At 32.1% G+C, this 22,773-nt stretch overlaps 1 protein-coding gene across 1 annotated transcript in view; it reads right to left on the reverse strand.

The window, feature by feature from the left end:
- The window catches only part of LOC113517755 (neuropeptides capa receptor-like), a 174,515-nt gene that overhangs the window by 115,473 nt on the left and 36,269 nt on the right, over positions 1–22,773 (reverse strand). The gene's annotated exons all lie outside the window — the stretch shown is intronic.

A 22,773-nucleotide genomic window follows, 5' to 3' on the forward strand; every position in this document is an offset into this window, starting at 1 on the left:
CGGGACCACCTGTGCTCCTATGGATAGAGGGATGAAGGGTGATAATTCTCATACACAGGCCGATCATAATGAATTTATTAAGAAATAAGCGCAATATTTTATAGGGAGGACCGCGAGGTCATCGACCTTATAGGTATATTGCTAGCAATGTGACTTCTAGTCCTCATTACTAACCATCCCTTCTTCCCTGTACTTTTATTATATCATTTTTATATTAATTTTGTGAAGATTGAAGCTACTGTTTTTATTTTCAAAAATTTGGAGCAAAATACTGCTTGTTGGGAAGAAATATATACCATATATATATACTAATTATCTCTACATTTTTCCATAATTTTGCCTATAGTTAGTAGAGATGGAAAAAAATCACGTATAAAACAAGTCGTTCATCGAAATGTACTTATTCATTATTGAAATCGTTATTTATTCGAAATAAAAAGTACTTTTTACCATTCCTACTAACAACAGGCGGCATTGTGAAAGAATATAGATACAGAGAAAATATAAAGATAATTTATATACATGAGTAAATTATATCGCAATCATTGAACACGAAAATCATAGAACATGTATGTATAAATCATTTAAAGAAAAACTGTATTCATATTTAAAATATATTTATTCATTACCTGTATACATGTACAGGTATTGGTATCATGAATTAATAAGAAAATAAAGAAGAATACAATCTGATAAACATTACATACTTATTTCTGTCTTTCCTTCATGTTTTTTTTTTTTTTATTAAATGACTAACAACAAATAACTTTAATTTGTTTGAAAAGTAGTAAAAGGAACGACACATAATATTTAAAAATTATTCACACTTTTCACCAGAATCTGGCATACAAAATTCATTTAATTGTACTATGAATACCAAACAAAAACCGAATGTCACATAGCATATTAACATTGTCAACATATTTACTTAACTCCTTAACTAACTATCCTAACTTAACAATCCCTTTGCCCCCGCAAAGGAATTGTTAGCAATGGAGTTTGAGAACCCCATTGCTAGCAATATGCTCTATCAGGTCGACCTCCACGTGGAAACCATCGTGAACAATTCTTGTTGAATTCGTCACGACCTGCTTCGTCCTCATCTATCATCTGGGGTAACTGTTTCATTATCACCCATAAAAAAACATATTTACTTATTAGTAATACAACTTACAAATTAAAAATAACAGTCAATTAATTGGGTCATATTATATTTAAGCTTAACTAAAATTATTGTTTTTCATTAATAGTAATCAGTTACAATCACAAGTAAGTAGATCAATTTTAATAGTTCCAATATATTTTCTGATATTACAATACCAAACAATTTGTTAATGTAATAGTTTTAATGTAAAGAGATTTACACTTTGTAATTTATATTACAAAAGGTTATTTAATCCAAAAATTATTACCTAGATAATAAATATTAAATTCAATAATATCTGAGCGTACGAACTACTCATTTCATGTCATCTGATAAGTAAATTTAGGGTTGCCAGATGTGATTTATGATTTTTATCATAATGCCAAGATTTTATTCTCCAAATTGAAATGATTACGCTCTCTTTTGCCCAATCATAAATTTCTATTGGTTTTTATACATTTTACATATACGACGAAAAAAAATGCGATCCTACTGTTATATTCTACAGAATTTATATATTGTTATACGATTTATAAAAACCAAACCTGATCAAAAATTTACCCAAAATTTTTGACACCTATTTTATTCTTCGCCTAAAATTTCTCTGTCATTTCTCCAAAATTACGCGTTCACAAAAATTTATACTAAAAATTGCGAAAAAGTATTCAATCTAGCAACACTGAGTTCGTTGTACCCGTGCCTACTGTAATTCAATATTTAAGTACAATTTACATATAACTACTTTGATATACTTATTGCCAACAGAAATGTAACAGAAAATTCTATGGTATATTTACTTATAATATTCTAATATGCTAACGTGTTTATTTATGCTATTATAAAAATGTCATACGCACATTATTCAGAACTAAATACTCAGCTTTTTTAAAGGAAGGTTCATAATTTACCTTTTTTTGTATATTCATGCGTATCTTCGCCAATTCTAAATCGTTTTTTTTTTAATTATTTCACGCAATCGACCATGTTTACTCTAATGTTGAAAGAATTATGTAATAAATTTTGTCACGATTGAAACAAAACTTAGCAACTACATATTTGTTGATTGCGATGCGATATTGTATTTCAAATACAAATATTTCAAATCTAATGTGTCTATTTATTATATTAGGTGTAGGCCAGTCTTTGACAATATTTTATTTTTATATTTACTCGTATGTGTCTATGATATATCTTATCGTCTATAAGTACATTTTATTCATTTCAAAATAAGCATAATAAGATTATCTACTAGTCAATATTAATTTTAGCCCGGTAAATTCACTGTTTTCGTGTTACAAAATCTACTTGTTTTGCATAGATTTCCCCGAGATAAGCCGATTCGGGCGTGATTCTTTTTTCAATTCTACGAGTTTAAGTTCTTCCGAGATGGGTCTGTGCTAATTTAGAATTTGACTTTTTTAAAAAAAAAAATATGTAAGTCCCTTACGAATTAGATATCGTATTAATATTATAAATGTGGAAGTAAATACGAGTATGTGTGTATGTTTGTTGAAAGGATTCTTTTTATTAATTTTTTTTTTATACAACTTAGAATGGCAAACAAGCTGACGGCCCACCTGATGGAAACTGGTAACTGTCGCCTACAGACATGAGCAGTACCATGGACATAACAGAGTATACTGTTTCGCCCATGATACCCCCCATGTGTTGCCATTCCTGAGGACTCAGGTGTTATTCCTCCGTACCCAGTAAATTCACGCCATATCCCACCCTTCAAACCGAAACACAGTCATGCAAACACAACTGCTTCACGGTTGAAACACGAATGGGACAGAGGTACCCAAGCAAACGACTTTTGTACAAAGTCTCCCTCTGTTATAATTTCATCTATTGTATAAAGTGCATTTATTATAATTATTATATGATATAAGAACCTTATCAATAATGATTGTTATTGCGAATTAGTATTTAGTTTGTAAGTTATGTTTTATTTGTGGAGAGTTTTTGAGTTCTCAAAAATGATGGTTGTTTTACCTATATATAACATTTATACATATATTTATCAAAAGTTGTTATTTTATATTTTTTGTTGTTTCATTTTAGCCGTAAGCTGTCCACTGCGGAACATAAGCCTTCTCCATAAAGGAAATTTTGACAACAGTTGCCACACTTGACAGGCGAATTGGTAACCGCAATAAGGCTTTTAGAGCTTTACCATTAAGTTCCCTTAGTCGCCTCTTAATACACCCACGGGAAAACGGGATATACATGGCGGGGAATAGTATTTTTTTTTTAATATTTCATCATCAGCGAAAAACAAAATTAACTACATTTTTTTTTCTTCTTAGAAACGCAACACAGCGTAAGATTTAAAAGACGACGGCTGTTTTTCATGGAATTTGAGAGAATGTTATACCTTTAAACCTTGTCGGTTTTGTAAGATATTATATGTTAATGGAATAAATAAGAAAAGATTTGTTCTATGACTAACATCGCCAAAACAAAGTATAATGACCGACAAAGGGTTTTTTCCGTTATAAGGAAAAGGAGTATTGTGTTTCCGAGGTTAACAACTGCTCTCAATAATTCTGTCTAGTCATCTAAGCTACGTGTTGGTATGGACATATAGATACATATATATATGTACAATCAACTTGAAAAACTATTACACTTTTATTATGTCAGTCAGGTCATAATTTCAAAACAATATTCAAATATTTTGCCAGTAGTTGCCACGTTTGACAGACGGGTTGGCAACTGTAGTTAGCCTTTAATTGTAGCAATAGGGGGAGGCCTATATTTAGCAGTGAACAGTTATATAGTATATGGTATATAGTATATGGTATACAGTATATGGTATATAATATATGGTTTGTATAGTGATTCTAATATTTAACCTACACCTAAACTACTGCCCTATTAATTCTACTAAGTACAAAATATCGGCAAAATTATAGTCTTATTTAAATAGATCTTAATGAAAAGCTAACCAAGTTGTTAATATTATTACAGAAATAGTCTCTAAATTGAATAAGTAATAAATCGAAATATTCAATCATTAATAGTTTTTTTTCTTTTTTATTAATTGAACATCAGCAGACTACGCATGGGTAATATGGAATGGTGGGGGGAAAAGGATTGTTAGCAATGGAGTTTGACAGCCCCATTGCTAGCAATATACCTTTTTAGGTCGACCTTCACGTGGTTCCCCCTGGAAACCATCGTGAACAATTCTTGTTGAATTCGTCACGGTGGGCTAACTGACTTGCTTCATCCTCACCTATCATCTCTCACTGGTGTCCCGCCGGTGTATATCGATAGCGCGGGTGGGGTTACCATTCCATTATCATTCATTTAAAATATGGAATGGTATCCATAGGTAGGTAAGGGATAGGTGTCCGTTATCTATATATTGGGTTCTTTTTTTTATTTTAATATCGCCTATATCCGTCGAATATATATTTTGGAATATGTTAAAAGTCTGTTAATAAATATTATCTTTTGGATATCAGACTTTTAATATATTCATTATTAGATCAGCATATATATAGCATACATTGTAACTAAAATATATAGATATTACTATATATTACCCACCCCTACATATTATTCGTTTGTTTACATTTTCATTACGTAGTTTCAATAAACAGTCTATGATACTTCACAGCTATACAAAATATATATGGCCTCAGTTGAGTGCTTTCATTTCCCGATACTGTGGATATATTATTTCTTGTAACACTGACAAGTACAATATCAAAATTAATGATATCTTTATAATATTTATTTAATTATTTAAACTTTATTGCTCAATAAAATTCTATGTACATTTGGCGGTTTTAATACTGGATACTAAGACACGCTTACTTCCTCAAGCGTCGAACGAGAGAGAGATTGAATGATAGACAATACTAGTTACCTTTTTTACTAGATCATAGACTATAAAAAACTGAGATCCTGCCAATTAGAAATAAATAATAATTAATTTAACTAAATGTAAAAATGAGATTGTGTAGGCATATAACATTGCGTAAACAGTCATCTTCCTTCTTTTATCTCAGTTATTTGTTGCCGGCATTATTTGATTTTATTCATATTACACCTTTAATTTTACAACCGGCTGCTTGCCTAACGTCAACCCTTCTTGCATTTGTTGGTGGTATCCGTCACCTATGGTATAGAAAGGACTGAGAAAAAAAGAGGAGGACGTTAGAAGTCAACGTTATTGATTCAACTCTTTATTGTTTCTTCTAAAATTAATGTTTGTATTTACATTGTTGCTGTGCCTTTTAAAATAAATAAATAAATAAAGACTATAATAGTTAACTTTTTACATATCAATTTGTCTTAAAAATCTCCCATGTACAGACGTCGTCTAGTTACAATTTATTATATCAATAAGAAATAAAAAAATCGTGTTTTTAAAAGTGGAAGTTTCGTTTATTTTAATTTCTATACTAGTTTTTTGTCTGTTACTGCCTACGCGCGGATTTTAGAAATAGAAAAACCAATTAAATAAAATGGCGTATTAATATTAAATATACACCAGATTTTAAATTAGACCTATAGAAATATAACTGTGAAAAATGCATCCAATTTGGTGCAGTAATTTTTAGAACAGATAGACAAACAAAATTTGTAAATTTATATTTGTTAAACACTGTGTCTTGGTAATCCCTTATATACTCCTGCGATACAAGGTCGCCTAGTGTGAGGTCCAATGTATTCATATTCTATAATTCTCGTGTTAAATTAATAAATAATATAAAAAAAAAACTTTTGACTTCTGTTAATCTTATTAAGACTCCTAATATCGACTTTTTCCTAAATATTTTCCATGTACAGACATCGTCTAGTTACAATTTTATTATGTTACAAATAAGATAAACGTGTTTTAAGCAACTCTACCAAAAGTAAAAATTTTAAAAATAGAAGTCAATTCATCTATAGTTCTGTAACTACATTACAGGATTATTTCTTTTGATTCTGAAAAATATTTTCACAATCAATAGATTCTACTCTCGTATCGAATACGAATCAAGAGAAAACTTAAAATTAAGTTTTTAATAAAATAGTTTTACTAATTTACTTAATATTTCTAACTTTAATATATAAAAATACTTTTAGATAATTAACGGATTATCATAAAACTTGACAAAATAACGTCTTATGATCGTAACCACATCATTTATCACGTAGTTCAGTGTAATATTATATTCATAAAAAAATGCGACTAACCTATTTCTTAAAGGTAATTGTGCCTGCTCTAAAAATAAGCTTTCCACAAGACACGAGTCATCTTGAATACTAATACTTGTATTACTTAGTACATACATATATTCTGTGGACGTGGGTTTAATCTAGGGCTGCCAATTAAACAATACTAAATATATGACTACAATTTTTGGTATACCGCTCTTTTTTTTTATACAACTTAGAATGGCAAACAAGCTAAAGGCCCACCTGATGGCATGTGGTAACCGTCGCCTATAGACATGAGTAGTACCATGGACATAACAGAGTATACTGTTTCGCCCATGATACCCCCCATGCATTGCCATTCCTGAGGACTCTGATGTTATTCCTCTGTACCCTGTAAATTTACGCCATATCCCATCCTTCAAACCGAAACACAGTCATGCAAACACAACTGCTTCACGGTAGAAACACGAATGGGATAGAGGTACCCAAGCAATCGACTTTTGTACAAAGTCTCTCTCTATTATTACGAGTTTATCATAGTCTCTATTATTGTTGTTGTACCAACCGTTAACTGTCCGCTGCTTAACATATCCTCACCATAAGGGGAGTTTTGCCAGTAGTTGCCACGCCTGGCAGGTAAGTTGGCAAGCGCAGTTTGGCTTTTATTGTTGTTTTAAAAGGAACGCTGCTGCCCATCTCTCCACTATAAACTCCCTTAATCGCCTCTTACGACACTCACTCAGAAAGGAAGGGGTGGCCTATTCAATACCGGGACCTACGCGGGTAGTTCTCTATTATATTGAATCAAAACAGTAGAATAATGGAAAATATACATAATAGAGACATCCATTCTAATATCACTACTAATATTATTAATGTGAAAGTGTTTGTTTGTTAACTTTTGGTGCCTTAATTGCTAAACAAATCACTATGGCATTTGGTATAAACGTACTATATAGGATACAGAAGGACATAGGTTACTATCTACTTTAAGCAACCAATATATCCCGGTAACGTAGACAAAGTCGCGGGTACAAGCTAGTCTACTATATTTTATCAGGCTGCGGCAATAGTCAATAAATTACCGTTAGTGGATCTTGTTATCGCTTACCAATTGGGTGAATGGAATATTAAGTCCGCGTTCATAAATCTCTCGAGAGCTTGTTATAATATATCGAGAGAGTTTTGCATATTTGTGCGCGCCAATAAACTCATGAAAACGGCCGTTGGGTCAAATAAAAACACTTTATTTTTATATAAATAAAAAAGTTTTCTATTCCAGTCATATTTTTTTTCGGACACTATTTTTTGGTGCCTTATACAGAAGTCTCCTGCATCAATCAATCTCCTAGTTACTTCCCGCCACATGACGTGCATTCTCAGACCCATAGAGAGAGGCCTTATTACTCCTTTATACACTGTACCCCTGGTTCTAATGAGCATTGTTGCGTTTCAGAGAATACAGAGAATATTGGCACATAAAACAGATTACAACCATAAAAAACTTAAGTAATAATTGTATTTGTGATTCAGCTAGGTTATAATCCAATTACATTATGTGCACAGCTTGAGTAATACATTAAAAGCAAACACATAATATAAAAAGAAATACTTTTATCTTAACTATGGATCCAAGATACTTGAACTCACAGATTTTATTTAAGGGAATTTCATTTAAGCAATGGCGAGTCTAAAGTCTTTTGTATCCCTTTTGATATGTTTTGGCAACCCTACAGTCATACAATGTATTGCATACCTAATTCTAAAGACAGAAATACAATTAGGTACTATTCGTACATTGAACCGAAGGAAGAAAATGATCGATTATGTGAGTGTAACATTTGACAGTAAACCCGAAAGAGAGAACCTCAAATCACCAAGAAATACTTTTATAGGACTGCTAGATGTGAAATCGCGGGATGCCCCCGCGATTTCCGCGTGCAGTATCTACTAGTTTAATTTTACACATCCCGTGATTTCGACATATTCGCATTTTTTATGTTTATTGACGTTGTTATCCCGCGATTTTTGTTTTGATAGATTGATATTGTTTCTCAGAATCTCGTTAGATGCTTAAATACTCGTACTGCTATTTGTTGTCAAAGCGATGTGAGAAAAATAAGCGAAAAAAAATACGCGGTCAGAGAGTTAAACCCTTCAATATACCGTATTTTCATGTTAGGGTGGTTGGTCACTAAATAAACTTAGAAAAGTAGTACTCGATGGTACTGGAATCGAGTTTTGTAGTTTTTGTTGATTATTTTATAATTAAAGAATATTTGAAATAAAATTTCTAAATTGGCGAGCGATTTTATTTTTATGTATGAATGAACAGATAATATGCGATATTTTTTCTGAATGAATTTTAACCCACACAATCACAATTTTGCTTGCTAGTATATGTAGTAGTATATCTTCATTCGCTTGTATTGTAAATTTTTTTACAAAACTGTACAATACAATAGAATGAAGACAAAAATTATGATAAGTTATTACTGTATCGGTAAAAAATAAACAAAACCACTCGCCAATTTAGAAATTGTGCCTCACATTATTTTTAATTACAAAATAATCAACAAAAACCACAAATCCCGATTCTAACGTCATCTAGTATTACACGTCCAATTTTGTTCATTACTCTTTCACACAAAAACTACTGAACGAAAATTTGTGCAATTTTGTATACAATAGAAATAATTTAATAAAGTATCCTATGTGTTAAGTGAGGATATACCTAAACTACCTATGTACCTATGTTTTGTTGTTGATATACCTAACTACCTATGTTTTATTTAAATCCGTTCAACCAAGTTTATGTGATATATTTATCTATAAGACATGAGATCATGTATTATATTATCTTAATTTAATGTATTTTCCCTCATTTGCACATTTATCACCCGTCGATATTTTTAGATTTTGAGAAGTACTTATTTGAAATCAATTGTATCATTCAACAATTTGTTTACGAACGATCAAAGCGAACAATATAAACCCGCGAGCTATTTTTTTTTTTTAAATAAGGACTTTTCTATTGTACGAGCATTTATTGAGTTTCCATTTTGGCGCGCGAATATTACTGATTTAACTTGATTAAATTGAATAGGCTGCGTTCTCTTCGCGGATCAAAATCACCTCTTACCGTTTTAAATATTAATAAAGATCGAATTTAACATCTATTTAGAAAAGAAACAGTTGCATAATTATTATTTTCTAATATATATAAATTTTCTTTGTGTTTATTACCTCATAACTGCGTCACAAATTTGGAAAATTCATTTTTTATCTAAATGAATACACTTTCAAATTGGTCCTATACAAATTTTATAGAAATTAAATTAGTAGATTAATTTTTAAAACTAAATAATTGGTTTTGACACGTTTGAAGTCCATGTTTTCTTTTTGAACAAAATCGATTATCACATCATTGCACTACTAGATAAATGTCAAACAAATATATTGATAGAATAATTAGTGATGCATGAAAAAAAGTAAGACATCAAATGTTGCCATCTCATTCTGTTTTAAGAACTCGTTAACAATATTTATTTATTTCATATATTATGTGTATGTTTATATCAGTCCAATTATATGTTTATAATATATAACTATATTAAGTATAACTTATTATATTTCCTCAATTCAATAATGCACCGCCTACATATTTCTCAGTTTATCCATTAGTTGACTGGTAGAGAACACCGTCCAGTGTTAGTCCGCCATAATTTCACTATGCATTAAAGTTTAAATAACGATTCTATCGATAGATCATCATCATTATGTCAGCCATTAACTATCCACTGCTGAACATAAGCATCCCCCTTAGGGGGTTTTATCAGTAATTGCTACGCTTGGCAACCGTAGTTAGGCTTTTAAGATGTCTTAAGAGGGACGCTGCTACCCATCCCTCGCCCTCCTTTAGTCGTCTTACGACGCTCATGGAAAAGGAAGGGGTGGCCTATTCTATGCCTGGACCACACACAACCATACGAATACAACTTATAAATAGATATAAGTGCATTTTACTCCTTACGACCAGCGACGCATGAAGCGACTTCAATTATGACCAATATAGATAAACAACGGAGATATTTCACAGACATAATCTCTTTTTTCATTTACACATATGAAATCAGAAAGCGAAAGCTTCCGTCTTGTGGTAGATTCTACTAAGCAATAATCTGTTTGTTTGATCCGCAAACAAAACATTTTCAATGATTACAAAATTTGTGTTTTTTTTTATACAACTTAGAATGGCAACTAAGCTGACGGCCCACCTGATGGAAAGTGGTAACCGTCGCCTACAGACATGAACAGTAGCATGGACATAACAGAGTGTACTGTTTCGCCCATGATACCTCCCATGCATTGCCATTCCTGAGGATTCAGGTTTTATTCCTCTGTACCCTGTAAATTCACGCCATATCCCATCCTTCAAACCGAAACGCAGCCATGCAAACACAACTGCTTTATGATTGAAACACGAATGGGACAGAGGTACCCAAGCAATCGATTTTTGTATAAAGTCTCCCTCTGGTAAAGTGGTAGTGTGGCACCAACACGGGAATAGTACAAGTATGTGAACCCTATGGATTGCAAAAAAATGTCAAATCAGTCACAATTGAAGAAATCAACACATTATTGCTACTATATAACACCTTAAAATAAATACGAACTGAGAATTTATTTTTATAGCACCTAGAATGGCAAAAGAGCTAACGGCCCACCAGATGGAAAGAGGTAATTGTGCATTAAGTACGTTCCAATTTCTGAGTACTAAGGAAAAAGGTTACTTAAAAGAACTCTGAGTAATGATCTAAGAAACGAAGCAAAAAAACATAATTTGAAATCATTACGGTTTATGAGGATGAATTTAAATGTTTAATTGCGCTTACAAAGCAATAATTCTAATTTTAAGTTGTTAAGTAAAAACTCAGAATCCGTGAAAAGTTTGCTAATTGCGTTTAATTATGCGCCAGCGACACGGCGTAATTCAGCCAAGCTGGAAGTAATGACTTGGACCAATCAGTTGCGTTACTCTGTAAAGTCAAACTCGAATTTTACTAGCGACATCGCGAGTGAAAACAGCGCCATAATGTTAAGGTGTGTTAAGGTCTTTCTTTAGATAAATGATAATGGATTCTTAGTGGATGATAATGGAATGGTAATCGTTTTTGCGCTATCAACATATGTTGGCAAGGCACCAGTGAGTTGTGATATGTAAGAATGAAACCAGGTCATTTAGCCCATTATGACGGATTTAACAAGAATTAATCACGTTGGTTTCCAACCACATAAAGGTCGACCTAACAGGGTACATAGTGAGGGGGAGGTATTGTTAGTAAAGGGGAAGTAAGTCCTCATTGCTAGCAATATACACCATCAGGTCAACATCCACGCGGTTCCCCCTAGAAACCATCGTGACTAATTTATCATTGAATTCAATCAGTTAGCCCATCGTGACGGATGGGGTAAGTGACCTGCCTTTTCATCCTCAACTATCATCTCTCTCCAATGTATACCGATAGCGCAGCCGGGGTTACCATTCCAAAAAAAAAAAAACAGGGTACATAGCTAGCAATGGGCTTGGTAGCTCGCATTACTAACAATGCTGAAATAAATCAAGTGAGAGTGAAGTGAAATACGAAATAAATACTATTGCATCAAATACTACGCAAGGAACGTAGCGTAAAGATATATAAACAATAATATCATCCTCTTAAGGCAGTGTTTGATCAGTGAGACTAAGTACTTATTTCTCCCTAAGAAATTGTGGCAACATACGAGGTTTGTCCGGAAAGTACGTATAAAAGTTTTTTAAAAATTTTATTTTACAATTGTTCAGGTAAATCAATTTTATCCCTTCAAAGTACTCCCCCTGTGACATAATGCACTTGTGCCAACGCCGTTTCCACTGTGAGAAGGCTCCTTGAAAGTCCTCTGGTTGTAGGTTTTAGCTGCCCCGTCTGCTTTTTTTATCGCAAATGCCGCCCCCTCATTTTTCTCACACCAAACGTTCGGTCTGGTACGGAAATCTTGCAAATTTTTTTCATTTCGTTTCTTATTTCGTCGGTTTTGCAAATTAAGCTCTTCAGCCACCGTCTGACCGTTAAACGATCCCCATTAACACAAGTTCGAATTCTTTCCGTATATAGCCCTCTCTGAATCTTTTTAGCCACTTGTGGACGGTTTATGAGATCGGCAAAAATTTCACGGCCATTCTTGCCGAGTTTCGAGAGAAACTTGATTACGACGCTCTGCTCTTCAACGGAAGCGGGCTCCATAAATAAAAACACATTTTTGATATTCATAAGGAAGGGGTCCTGCGCTTACCTGGCCTCCCCACTCCTCTTTCTCGCATTCCAGAACATTTTTTATACGAACTTTGGACAGCCTCGTACTTCATTTTTATTTTCCATCTGTACAATGCATCCATTTGTTATCGCCTTCGCACATCGTATATAGCCTGTTTATAACCATCCTCTTTCATATAAATAAAAACACATTTTTGATATTCTTTTTTTTTTCCGTCTCTTCAGTTACTGATGCCGTGTTTTTTACATCTATTAATTTCTGTGACTAACTACTATCTACTAGTGTAGATACACTTCAAATTTCTTTTACTATCATCATTGTATATAAGTTTCTTGTACTGGGAGTTAACCGATCCTTCCTATAAAACAATGGGCTAAAAACGACAAAAAATTTGTAAAACAAAAACATGGCGCGCCCGACTCTCATTTAGTATACTGGTACTAGATTTACCATTATATTGGTTTTTACAGTAAAAATAATATAATAATATATTTTTATGCTTTATTGTTTAATTTTTTTCTCTTTTAAAAAGAAACATTTTTATACATCTGAGCATTCAATTCATCATTAAAATTACATTTAGCTGAACTATATAAATACAATTACATTAATTAACACTATTTTCTTTTTCATTCATCAAAAAAGTGTTAAAATTAAAAACTTTATATAGTAAATTTTTTGTGAAAAAAAAAAACACAGAGTTCATTTATCAATCTTAATTACCTACTTCTGTCTGTGTAACTGTCAAACTTCGAAGATGAGGCGAAACAGTAATTTTCCTTAGATAAAAAAAAAAAGTAAAAATAATTCTTTTGCATATACATACATATATTTTCGATCACAACACAAATCAATAGAGGAAATAAATCCTGTCAATTGCATTTTTCGTCCATTTGCAGGGAAATTGTTTCAGTGTTAATAAAAATACATACATCCCATATATGCAGTTGTTTGATTTGTTTCCTGCCTCAACAGGAATGTACCTTCTATTTATTTATGTTTTATTTCTTCTAAATCTTTAAAAAAAGTTTCTTCAATATCAGTTTAGTTTTATTACAATCATATTTCAAATACTTATTATTGAAATTCACAAATGTGAGAGTTAGTTTATTTATTTACTTTTTCTTTATACAACTTAGAATGGCAAACAAGCTGACGGCCCACCTGATGGAAAGTGATAACCGTCGCCTATAGACATGAACAGTACCATGGACATAACAGAGTATACTGTTTCGCCCATGATACCCCCATGCGTTGCCATTCCTGAGGACTCAGGTGTTATTCCTCTGTACCCTGTAAATTCACGCCATATCCCACCCTTCAAACCGAAACACAGCCATGCAAACATAACTGCTTTGCAGTTGAAACATTACTCTATCAAATTTGGTAAGTACGTATGGAATAGAAAATATATGCTACATTTTAACCCAAACAGCAAACATATCCCGGTCACGCAAACGAAGTCGCTTGTAAAACCTAGTATGTTAATAAACAATTGAATTTAGAACCCTTTCCTTTTTATAGCTACTGTCTTAAAAGTTCAATTTACTTTTATTCATTGAAATATTTTATATTTACGAATGTAATACCGAAGGAAACAACAAAATATCATATTACAATTTAAAATAAATATTAATCAGATACGAAATTAATGTAGAATTGTAGGTAATACTGTTAGTTACCCATGAATAAACTGCTTTGTTGAAACATTTATACTACTATGAATAGAAGCACAAATTACAAGTAGGTGTATGTTTAATTAGATTATTAAGACTTGAACCGTTATTTGAAGCCTAAACATTGAGAGATGCGTACTTGATTTCCGGCAACGAGTCAGTTTTGTTTCCTTTTCATACATTTTTGCGTCATATCCGCACGCACCACGTGGGGGAAGGGGAGACGTTTCCTAAAGATAATCTCACGTTCCTTGCATCATTCGACAACGGCAACAGTTGGATCTCTTAGGACAACATTAATATTAAAAAAGTGTTTACTATTTAAATTGATTATTATTTAATATATTCAACATTTAATTTCATTTATAATAAAAAAAATTATCAAAAAAATTCTAGTGATGTATTATAGTTACCTTGTAGTCATAGAGCAGAACTTTAACAGCGTCGCGATTATTTCATTAAAACAGTTAAAGATAGTTGTGTAAAAGCCAATTTAAGAAAAATTACACCCACATGTGAACATTTATTTAATAAAGAGTTGTTTTCATCGACAATTATAAAAATAATACAACTGAAATGGGAATCTCCGTTTTGAAGTCATTTAAATTTATTTATTACAAACTAAAAATCAAATCTTTCTTCTTTACAATATCAGTTTCGATGATATCCATAAAGTTAGAATATCCATCAATAACTTAATATACGATGGCAAAAATTATCGTCACATTTTATATTATATATGAACGCTGTCACATGTTCCGTCGCCTCACTGAAAGTCAGTGCTGTCAAACGCACTTAAATACATGTATTGTCAAATTATTAACAAATATTTTTTTCTATTTTGTATTTCATTGTGAAATGCCGAATAAATATTTTTCTATTCTGCTCTGTTTAATTTTTACACTGTATACGAAAATATATCGAAGTGTAACAACGGAGGAATTAGGTGTTTGTCAAAAATCCTAATATTATAAACGTAAAAGTGAGTTTGTTTGTTTGTTATTCAACGCTTTAGGGGTTTAACCAATAGCAATAGGATGGAGAAGAAAGGAAATACTTTCACTCAGTCGAAGTCGCGGTTAACAACTAGTAGTTCAATTATATATTTCAATTATTTTTATTATTCACAAGGCGTCCTGTCAGCTAACTACCTCTATAATGTTAATTATACAACAAGACTCTTATAAATCTGTGACGGAATATTTAAATTTTGCAACTTTTGAAGCAAAATTATGTAGTAGGCAACGAAAACATTTGATGGACAACTTATTCTATGATTAAATATCTAGTTCACTAATAAAGCGCTTTTTTTTAATAATCAATGTAAAAATATTGAAAATTGTTTATTTGTTATCAAAAAAAGGTAGATAAATCCGATGTTGTCACACTTCAGTAACGTTCGGTATGAACGTTTAAAAATAGAATATCTATAATTTTATTTAATATAGTTCCTTGTCATCATTCATCTATAGATTTTATTGGAATTTAGAAAGTACTTAATTCAATAAGAAATTCTATCAATATCGTACGCGTACTTCCTGAAATAGAAATAAAATAAATAATAATAAATAAATAAAAAATAGAAATAATAGAAATGAAATAGACCAATTCTAAATGATATATCAATATTTTTATTTTGATACATACATACATTAATTTCAAATAAGACATTCTTCTATTGCTCTTATAAAGATCTCTGACATAATTTTCTTAAATATCTTCCATGTACAGACATTGCTTTGTTACAATTTTATTACATTGATAAGATATATTTTAAATACACGCAACTTCGGCAGTAAAGAGGCAAGTATGTTGGAGGTACTATTTACCTATAAAGGCTTTTACATATTATTTTTTTCGACTGTGTATTTAAAATATGTGAAAACAACGTATAAGTTTAAAATTAATTAAAATATTTTGACAAATATCTTGATAATAATATGATTGATGATGAAAAAATTTTCCTGCTTGCGTATTTTTTTTTATACAAATTACTTGCAACGGTAAACAAGCTAACGGTTCGGCTTTCAAACCGAAATAAAGCTATGTACGCACAAGTGCTTTGTGGCAGAAACACGAGTGAGACAGAGGAAACCAAACAGATGACTGCAAAGTTCCAGTAAATTGTTTACTTACTTAGTGGAGGGCAGCAAAAACCAATTAACGCATTATTTTTTACAAGAAAGTAATTTTCGAGCAAATGAAAGAAAATGTATTAGCCACTTCGTTCAGTTTGCAATTTATTTTAGGCACTTTTATTGGTAGTTACATATCAAAATATTTCCGAGTACTTATCTATATTCATATATAATAAGACTGTGCGATGTATATACATAAGAGATATTTAACAAAAAAATAATACGAGGGTTTACTTGTTAAAAGTAATAGATGCCAAAACAGATTTTTTTTAGATTTTTTTTAGATTTTTTTTTTTTATACAACTTAGAATGGCAAACAAGCTGACGGCCACCTGATGGAAAGTGGTAACCGTCACCTATAGACATGAGCAGTACCATGGACATAACAGAGTATACTGTTTCGTCTATGATACCTACCATGCGTTGCCATTCCTGAGGACTCAGGTGTTATTCCTCTCTACCCAGTAAATTCACGCCATATCCTACCCTTCAAACCGAAACACAACCATGCAAACACAACTGCTTCACGGTTGAAACACGAATGAGACAGAAGTACCGAAGCAATCGACTTTTGTACAAAGTCTCCCTCTTCGTTGTTTGTGTATATATTAGTTCCGACATCACCTAAAAATGCACCATATTGGACGCAAATTTACAGTTATGTTTCTGTAGATTTAACTTAAAGTCTAAAAGGAGAGGATTGTGTGAGTGGAGACTAACCGTCCTATTGGTAGCAATATATCCTGTAAAATTGAGCTCTGGTGCCCCATGGCAACCATCGTGATTAATTCTTCTTGAATTCTTCATGACGGGCTAACTAACCTGCTTTCATCTTCACTTATCATGCCTCACTAGTGCTCCCCCGCATATACGAGTATCAATAGCGTAAGCGGAATGACTATTCTATTAACATCCCAGAAAAAAAAAAACTAAAAGTGGTTACCAACTTCTAAAATCGACAAATACAGAGTTGCGTGCGAAATGTATTTCCATATATAAATTCTTTGCAAATTCCTAAATGTGAATGTAGTAAAAAATCCTTTTACTTAGAACTTTATCGAGTCGTCTTGTAGTCGTTGCCTGAATTCTAATATCGTCAAAAGTTACAATTGCTTAGTAATTACATATACAATTTAACTTTAAGGGTTCCATACCTACTAAAATTACTAAAGGTACTAAAACGGTTTTTGTATCTGTATATTATATATCTACACCTTTTTTCAGGATTTACAAATTTCGACTAAAGATATGTTGGAAAATTTTATACAATACAAAACGTACAATTTTCCCTTGCATTGTATCGGCCATTAACTGTCCACTACTGAACATACGAGCCTCACACATGAAAGGTGTTTGCCAGTAGTTGCCATGCTTGACAAGCGAGTTAACAACTGCAGTTAGGCTTTTGGTAATAATTTAAAAGGTATGCTACTGCCCATCCCTTGACAATTATATTCCCTTGTCGCCTCTTTTTTTATACGACTGAGGTGGCAAACAAGCATACGGTCCACCTGATGGTAAGCGGTTGCAATATCACTTGCAATATCAGGAATTATCGCGCGCGTTGCCAACCCTGAAGAAACCTCTTTACCCCCCTTTTGAGGAACCTCTTACAACACCCACGGGAAAAAAAGGGTTGACCCATTCTATGCCAGGACCACACTTCTTAATTTTCTCTTTACATACTACGAAATCGATTTAAATAAATCATCAAAATCGGTTCACATGTGACGAAAATACTGTATATATTAATAATATAATTTAAATTAAGAATCTTCTTTTTGTAGTCCATCAAAAATGTATAAAGTAAAATCCGAATTTATGTGACAAAGCTTGGTGTGTCAGAGTGGCGCCTTAAACAGGGCCGGACTGATCACGTTGGGAGCCCAAGCAAAGCACATCTCGCTCAAAAAAATTGCTATAATATTATTTGTTTATTTTTCTGCGTCCTCTAGATAAGCACTCGTGCTATTCGTTTCATTTCACTCCATGTCTTCCCGTTGCTGTTTATGCTATAATATTATTACTATATATGGCAACTTCTAATGCATTACATAATATAGTGAAATATGAAAAACACTCGTAAAAAATAGACCTTATCTTCTTAAAAATATCTTCATTGACAGTTTATTAGACCTAAATCTTCAAATGAAGTTTTGACTTGCACTTACTAGAAAAAAAATTGTCACGTTGCGGGACTTGTAGCCAATGAGGGTCCGTAGGCAGATGCATACACTGTCTAATGGACAATCCGGCCCTGACCTTAAGATTTCCGCCTCGATAATTAACTAAGCTAATCAAAGGCCCGTGAGACCCTTCAATAAATATGGCCCAATTTACTCTCGATTAGTTTTTATGGATCTTTTGTTAAATGTATTTTTTATTGCTTCCCCTTTTGTGAATTGAAACAAAAGCTAACGTTTAACAAGTCCAGAGAAAAATCTATAGATATACCTAACCGGGAAGGGTAGAAAGGGATTATTAGTAATGTGGTCAAACAGGCCCATTACTGGCCATATATCCAATCGGTGAGGGGGGAAAGGGATTGTTAGTAATGCGGACTACCAGTCATATTACTAGCAATATATCAGGTCGACCTCCCCGAGGTCCCCCTTGAAAACCATCGTGCTGAATTCCAGGTGTATTCATCACGATGGGCTAACTGACCTGCCTTTTCATTCTCACCTATCATCCCTCATTGGTGTCCTGCCAGCGTATACCGATGGCGCAGGCAGGGTTACTATTCCATTATCATCCATTGAAAAAAAAATATCCCATAAGTCGACCCCCCCACAGTTCCCCCTGGAAACTATCTTGGTTAATTCTTAATGTATTCGTCACTATAAGCCAACTGACATGTTTCATCCTCGTTCATTACTCCTCACTAGTGCCCCGACAGGGCATACCAATAAGGCAGACAGAGTTACCTATTAAAAAAAATATATCGCACGTAAAAAAAATGTTTGAATACTAACTTTATTATATTAACAATCTACAAAAAAAGACATCTCAAAATATCATTATCATGATAATAATGAAAAATTAAGAGATTAAGGATGTATTCTAAGTTTAAATCTTTATTGTGGAGAAAGCATTGTACTCAACGTTGTTTTATTCAAAGTGATATTGCCTTAGCTTAAAACCTCGTTAAGTAGAACTTATGTATAATAAAATCGGCCATAAAGCACATTACGTTAAGAAATACTCAACAGCTCTTGTTTTATTGCGTACTTTAATTATTGGCCATTAGTAACGAAATTATATTAAGTAATCTAAATATTCAACGAGTCTGAATACCTAAGTCAAAATTTAAAAAAATAAAAACTGACATCTCTCTGGTAGCATCTCTAATGTTGCAAGTGGTCATGGGTACTACAATAGTACCTATTATTTTGTGTTATGGGCGACGATAGCCACTTTCTATTTTTTTAATGGGTGAAAATGAAATGGTGACCTTGCCGCGCTATCTGTGTACACTGGCAGGGCACTAGTGACTGGTGATAAATGAGTATCCAAGGGAACCGGGTGAAGATCTACCTGACAGAGATCATTATCCATTGGCAGACCGTCCGTCAACAAGTGGACTATCAACTCGTTTGCTTCCCTACCACTAAAAAAATTACACTCTAGATAAGTACCATTCCTCATATAGTTTAAAAAAAAAAAACAACTATATCAATCGTGACTATGCACCGATAAAAGGATAAAATATTTTGTAGATACATTAGATTGAAAATATTTGAATTTAGAACATATAATCGTACGTATCTACGACTACAAATAAGTAGATTCTGTTTTTCAATAAAATCTGTTTGTAAACAAATATAGTAGCATCAATTAGCACAAAACTAATGTAAAAATAGTACAGGAATAACCCTTATAATTCCTAAACAAATTATCGAAATTGATTTACAAGTAGAGTCGTAATCGCATTCCACATAAAAAAAAATACAAACCACTTGAGAACCTCCTCGTTTCGAAAAACCAATTTTATTCTTAACAAGATTAGTATGGGATCAGCATGGGAGTAAATTCAATTAGAAACGAATCACGAAAATCCAATTAGAATTGGTAATTATTTATTAATTAAGAAAAACTAAAGGTTTTTGTTTATGTAGTTTTTATTTATTGGAATAAATAAAATTGGTGTTAAGGGGCCACAGCCCTAACCCCCTTTAGTATTATGGGAAAATTAATCTACACTAATATTATAAAGAGGAAAGATTTGTATTTTTGTGTGTATGTATGTTTGTAATGAATAAACTCAAAACTACTTTGCCGATTTCAAAAATTCTTTCCCCATTATAAAGCTACATTCATCCTGAGTAACATAGGCTATATTTATTGTTAGAAAAGATTAGGGATCCATACTAAAACTTTAGTAACGTAACTCAAGGTGTAAAAAAATGCTATAAAATATCTTTCGTCGCGTGCACTGCGGAAACTATTGGTGATAGAATAAAAGTATATTCTACAATATTGAAAAAAATATCAATAACTATAAAAAACTTCGCGATACTATATGTCCAATTATTATCGTTATGTCACAATAACCACTTTTTACATTTTAAAAGTTGATAGAAATACTGACCAAAATTACACCATTTTATTCATACTTCTGTTTAAATCCTTATCCAAATAAATCATATTGTTTTCAAAACTGTTTCAATTTATGTAGATTACTTTTTGAATTGTTCAAATCGGCTATTCCATTCAATAGATATTACGAATTTAATAAGTCATAGAAATAGAAAAAATAACGCTGTCGTGTTGTACATGTTATTCACACTTATTTTAGCGATGCGGGAGAGGGGCAAGTGGGCCCCCACTTTAGTGGGCACATCTATGAAATAGGTAGTTAGGTAGGATCAGATAAAAATGTAAAATGTTGTAAAAATGTCCACCCGGGCGAAGCCGGGACGGGCCGCTTATATAGTCGCTTGGTGGTGGATGTCTTAAACTTACTTATATATATGTACTATATATATATATATATATATATATATATATATATATATATATATATATATATATATATATATACTACATAAATTATATTCGATATATTGTAGTAGTGAATGAGAAGAGGGGGAGGGGGGTTAGTTATAGAAAGGCTGTACAATCACTCGCTGACCTCTTTTTCGTTCCTACATACAATTACCTACAATATGTTGGCTGTAAGAGATGCTTCTATAGATGTAGACTTATTCATTGTACATTGTATATTAAATCTTTTTAATGTGTCCAATGTAAAGTATGTACAATAAAGACTTTACAATACAATACAGTCTGGTCTACTATAGTTGTAAAATAAAAAATCAATTATTCGATTAAATGGTTCCGTTTGTTACCAATTCAATTTAGAAAGTATCACTATGATGATTTTAACAAAACAGACTTACCATTTGTTTAAATTCGATTTAAACAGTGTAGTACGTGAATTCGAATATATACGAGTATATTTTAATACGATACAAGTAAAGAAAACAGTAACTTGTGTTTTTACAACATCAATATGGAGTTAACGACAAAAAAATAATATAAATTAAGAACATTCTTTTGGAAATACTTTCTAAAGAATCTTCTCTTAAAAAGGCCGACTTCTGGGCTCACATTAACATTACATCAAAACTCAGCTTATACCCCTGTCATAAAAAGGTCAATAATGAATATCATTTAGCTATTCTTATATATACCCGTGTTCCAAAAAATTTGGCATTTAAATATGTTTTTATGTATGTATTTTTAATATGAAAAGGTTCACATTATTATATTAATACGAGATTTTTCTCAGCGCGCATCTCTTTATAAAGTATCATGTATTAAATTTCCAATTTATGTCATAATATTATTGAAATTTGGTACATGTCATTGAAATACGTATACGAAATTCAATTCAAATCAGTTTAAACATGATTGAATCACAAATATACAAACATTTTTACACGCTTTCATATTTAAAATAATAGTAGAATCGGAAAACTATTATTAATATTAATATTAATTATTAATATTATATTAACATACATACATACATACACACATACATAACGCTATTTTTATACTGGTTTGGCAGAAGAATCAAGATATTAATTACACAAACATTTAGCGTTCCATTTTTTCTGCCTACCCTAATGGGAGACAAGCGTAACAGATATGTATATATGTATTAATTACTCATTTTCGTTACACGTAATCTTCGTCGGCTGATATAATTATCCATTAAATGTTACACGTTCGACAATTAAAAAAATAACTTGAATATTTTGTAGACATTTTTTTTATTAATAAATAGAAAAATATAATTGGATCGTCTATATGCGTCAATTCTGACCGA

The sequence above is a fragment of the Galleria mellonella genome, unplaced genomic scaffold, assembly GCF_026898425.1.
Source record: "Galleria mellonella isolate WM207_F2 unplaced genomic scaffold, CSIRO_AGI_GalMel_v1 utg184, whole genome shotgun sequence".
NCBI classification, from domain to species: Eukaryota; Metazoa; Arthropoda; class Insecta; order Lepidoptera; family Pyralidae; genus Galleria; species Galleria mellonella.